Raw genomic sequence first — 5475 nt, 5'->3', positions numbered from 1 at the left:
ATAGTTTCCTATCCGGGGAGAGGGATCCTCCTCTGTTGCTCTTCTGAAGGTTTCTTCCCTTTTTTCCCTGTCAAAGGTTATTTTTGGGGAGTTTTTCCTGATCCGATGTGAGGTCCTGGGACAGGGATGTCGTATGTGTACAGATTGTAAAGCCCTCTGAGGCAAATTTGTAATTTGTGATATTGGGCTATACAAAATAAACTGAATTGAATTGAATTGATACACTGAGCACCTATCTCCCCTTCTCTCTCTCTACTTATGGATGAATCTACATCTCTCCATTGCACCTTATTAACTCTGCTTCCTCCCCGCTTCCTTCACGTCTCATAGGGTCCATTGGACCTGGCGGTGTCAGATGCCTGGTGAGCCGGCCTCCCGCGTTGGCCCTGCTGATCCCCCCCCTGCTACAGTGTTTGTGGGGTATAATATGTATTCATCTATCTGTGCATGTACATATGTCACCCTCTACTGTTATCCTTTATTTTAGTTTCTGCTGAGAAAGTCAGTAATGCCCAACAACAAATCATGCCACTGATATCTCTATTTGGAATATCTCCAAGTGCATATATGTAGTTTTTGATGTGCCTTGTCCTGTCTTCTGTTTGTGTAATGTGAAAAAGACAATAAAAAAACATTTGTCAAAAAACAGAAAAGCGCTAAATAAGTACAAGTCCATTTCCTCATAATGTTAAGGTCTTGATAAAAGGTCATCGCTTTAGGCCATGTCCTTCCTTCCCACTAAGAGCTACACATGTGGCTGTGTCCACATCGGAAGTACTATAGTGGAATAAAGAAAGTCTAAAGTGTGTTTAGCGTTCCTGTCAGTCTCCAGTGAATTATCATTACGTTTACATCACTGCCTAAATCAAGGACACAAGACGCCGACAAGGAAACAACACCATGTTTTATTGTCTGTTTCTCAAGAGTTTACAGACATTTATGAATACACAGATGAATCATTTCATGTGATAAAGGCAGAGCCATAATTTACATTTAACTGACGGCTATCTGCTGGGAATGTTGCTGTTCCTGCTGTGGAAAAGAGCATACTGGTGCGCTGTCATAAGAATAATAATAATATTAAACTTAATTTGTGTAACACTATCTTAAAGATGTTACATGGTCCATCACAGCCAGAATACAAGTTTTTTTATAAAAGAATGTTTTGAGAAGAGATTTAAAATGTGTGATAGATTTAGCGGACCTTTTTCTCATCCAGTAAATGGTTTCAGAGTTTGAGTCCCCAAAAGCCCTTTAGCCCTTAGTCAGCAGTCAGGCTCTGGTAATGTTCAGAAGCCCACAACCAGCTGATCTAAGAGGGCACACAGGCTCAGAGGATTTTATTTCCTGGTTCAGATTCAGATATATGATAGTTAGTGAAAGGGTGTGGACTGTTGGGAAAAGCCGGGCAGACTGCTGAAGGACAAGGAGATAACAGAACGTGTGGAGGAAAATATAGGTACAATATTTATTGTGTCACAGCGCACAGCTTCCAGTAACACATTTGATCCTTTCATTTTATAGCTATGATGACTGATGATCTGCACAGATATGGTGACAGAGAGGAAATAAAAAAACAAGCTTCTAAAACAATCACGAGAAGATTTCCAATCATCATGTCATTAACTCAATTATTGTTTCATTACAGTAAAACGTGTCGTGTCTCTCTTGTCATGATTCCTTATCAAGGTTTCCTCTCTCTGAGCTGACCTCCTGAACTCTGCACTCTATGGTCTTCTCATCCGATTTCTTGAAGGAAATCTTTTTTACTTTTAGCATGTTTTGGGCACATAATGAAATCCACATGAAAGAAGACGTGCAGGCTTCAGTGCTCAGAGTGGCCGACACGCTCAGTCAGAAGCTCTACGTCTCAAACTATGATGCTCTATGTACCATCCAGCAACACGCTTATTCAGTAGGTTGGTCTCAGACATTGTGGGCCACTGCAAGTATCCACTCGGGTCTGACGAGTTGAGAGTAAAAACAGCTTGGTGCACAGTCAGACTTAGACCGGGCCTCGCTCCATGCTTTTTTTTTTTACAGTGCATTCTGCAAATTTTCCAAAGAGATTATGACCGTTTTCGCTAGGACACCCGAAAACGACCTGTCTCCTGGGCCTACTCGACAGGGTTTTAAGAGTAGCACCATATACTGTTGTATAACCAAATGCTGAAGGTTTGCAGCATACCTCCTGTTGAATATTAAAACTCAAGATTTGCCCACTGCTGGCCAGAGCAAAACATATGGAAATATATTATATTTTAATCTTGGCGTAAATATTTTTCACGGTTTCTGGTTAGGTGATTGTGGACCCATCATTCTGTTGGGGTTCAACAATGAAACATATGACACATTTTTTTAGTAATGACATAGATCTGATTGTCCATTCATTTTTCCTGACATGAATGTATGTCTTCCCTTCAGCTAAAAGTTTAGAAGAGCTACACAACGTAACTGACCATAGAGCAGTAATGGTGCAGAAATTCCAAACCAACAAAATAATAGCCAGAGAACAGTACAACGCCCTGTATAGAGTGATGCCTGTTATCTGTGCTTGAAGGCAGTAGAATTTACACTGGGTGCTACCTGATCAACAGTTCATTATCATCAATAAATCCAAGTCTGATACAGCCCCAGAGGTGTGCCCCAAGGTTCAGTACTCGGTCCCCTCCTCTTCATTATCTACCTGCTCCTCCTTAGCAGCATCATACGTTCAGTTATCAAGCTCCTCTTTTATGGGACCAGCTTCCACTTTCAGTCCAAGAGGCAGACACAGTCACCTCATTTAAGAGTAGACTTAAGACTTTCCTCTTTAATAGTGCTTATAGTTAGGGTTGAATCAGGTTTGCCCTGGTCCAGCCCCTTGATATGCTGCTATAGGCTTATAGCAGCATATATATCCCCCCCCCCCCCTCTTCTCTAGCTCGTTCTGTTTCATGGATTGTGGAGGTCTGGATTCTGGTCCATGCCTACTACTAATTATTCATACACTTCTGTCATTCAATGTGTTTATGTAACTCTGTAATGCTGAGGAGAGGGATCCTCCTCTGTTGCTCTCCTGAAGGTTTCTTCCCTTTTTCCCCCTGAAAGGATTTTTTCTATTATTTGGGAGTTTTTCCTGATCCGATGTGAGGTCCTGGGACAGGGATGTTATATGTGTACAGATTGTAAAGCCCTTTGAGGCAAATTTGTAATTTGTGATATTGGGCTATACAAAATAAACTGAATTGAATATGCCACCACGGTCTCCACTTCCACTGCTAAGCCGACGACACACAGCTTTACATATCCACCAAATCCATCTCCACCATCACCCACTATATATATATATATATATATATATATATAAAGACCTGGATACAAGCCAACTTCCTCAAATTGGATACAAGCCAACTTCCTCAAATTCACAACAGCAACACATCTTAAATCCTCCTCACCGGCCCCAATTACTCAACAAATCCTACCATAACTTCTCCCTCTCCATTGATGGCGCCACTGTTACTGTTTCTACACACCTGTAACTCTCTCCTCTGTAAGGTCAACATCTGTAACCTTGGTGTCATCTTAGATCCAACCCTTTCTGTAAGAGCCAAATTAAATTTGCAGTGGAATATTTAGTTGCATTTACATGCATTTCATCAGACGTGCGTCTAACTTGTATGCTACTAACGTGTCGTTATCATTTGTCATTGTAAGAAATGCACGTAAGTTGCAGACAGACGTCACTCTAGTCACACTTTTCTGTTAGTAGTATTTGGACATCTGGAGCAGAGTGGAGCTGATAATTTTTATGTGGATAATATTATGAAACAAATTGTGAAGTAACCGGTGGACCTTTGAGTGCGTCGAGACAAACGGTGATACTTTCAGGAAGAAGGGAAGTTGTTTTCACCAACATTTGGGAAGAAAATGTCATTAATAAAACACTTTTAACTTTCACCTACGAGTGGTGTCGGTCTGAGCTATGAATAGGACCAGAAACACGTGTCAACTTCAGATTTACGCTGTGCTACGAGTTTCGGACGCTACACTCTCCTTTTAAACGCCACGTCAATCTTATACCAAAAACCGTGATGATAGTTTTATTTTGTGTGTCGTTTTTCTTGTTTATATTGTTGTTGCTTCTATTGTTTATTTTTGCTATGTAAAGGGCCTTGAGTACCTTTTAAAGCGCTATACAAATCAAATGTATTATTATTATTATTATTAAATTGACTAGTCGGGTTAGGGCAGCCCGCTGGTCAGGGATAGAACATGAGATAATGAAATCCTTCACACAGCCAGTGGGAGAGAGCTGTGTGAAGCTTTGTATCTATTTGATTGGTCAGGAAGTGGTTAAGGTCACGCTTTGCACAGAGATCTACTGCCAGCTGATTCAGAGGACAGACTGGATGGACATCTCCAGCATGTTAAACACAATGCAGCATTAATATCCTGCTGAATAAAAGATCATGCACATTCTTATTTCAGTTTTGCAGCCTTTACTGACAGCAGCTGAGCTCGTTACAAGTGTTGCAGCATAAAGATTCTTCCAGACAGCTGCAGCTCCACCTAGAGCATCTTCCAGCAGCCTGCACTGCTGCAACCTGTCATATTGCCATGTCATGACCTCAGTGGAACAGCAGGAACCAGAGACACACTCGTAAATATTACCTTTCAGATAACAGGCAAATCCACAGCTGTGTCGTAATGGCTGATACATTAAATTTGGCTTTTAGTTTGCATTCTGATTACTGTGATGCTGAACTACGTGGAGCAGAAAGAGCTCTTTATCGTCCCACTCGTCTGAACTCAAGGTAGGATAAGATGTTTGGTCTCAGTGTTTAGCCAATTTAAGTCAAACGTATTGTAGCTGTATCACCATTTTATATCATGATAGAGGAAATGTTTCAGCTCTGGTAAGTTTATTCATTAAGCCATCTCCATCTAAGCTCTCTTTAATATTATTATTTATTCAGAAGTTTTTCTTCTCCTCCTTTCCCGTAACCAGGCCAGAATCCAGTCCTATTGGATAATCAGGTTTTTCAAACAGCAGGACACAAGGGCCGACTTTCGGCTGAGCATGGAGGCTGAGCTGGCACTGCTGCTGGGCCAGAGACATGGATGGGGTGCCACAATCAAGACCCTGGTGCTTTAGTTCTGGTAAGTGGCCATCGTACAGGGTGGTCTCCAGATTCATTGGGATGACTTGATCCACTGTCCACCACATTGTCCACAGAGTCACCGAGGAGGTGGTGGCCGTTCCTGAGTAGAGGACTTGGGTGTGAAAGACATCTTTGTCATGGAAGTTGTGTTGCTGAGGAACCAAAAAAGCTGAGTGTTGAACGTGACGTTTGTATGAACAGTTCTCCATTCAGTTCTTAACAGGCTTGTTTGAATGGTCACTGCATCATAACAAAGGAAATACAAGGAATTTATTTGAGCTTTCTTAGAAAATTCCTATTTTGTATTAATGTGCAAGAACAGAAACACAAA

This window comes from Cyclopterus lumpus, chromosome 1, assembly GCF_009769545.1.
Source record: "Cyclopterus lumpus isolate fCycLum1 chromosome 1, fCycLum1.pri, whole genome shotgun sequence".
Classification (NCBI taxonomy): Eukaryota; Metazoa; Chordata; class Actinopteri; order Perciformes; family Cyclopteridae; genus Cyclopterus; species Cyclopterus lumpus.
The sequence above is the reverse complement of the archived record's forward strand: the minus strand, read 5'-3'. Positions refer to the sequence as shown.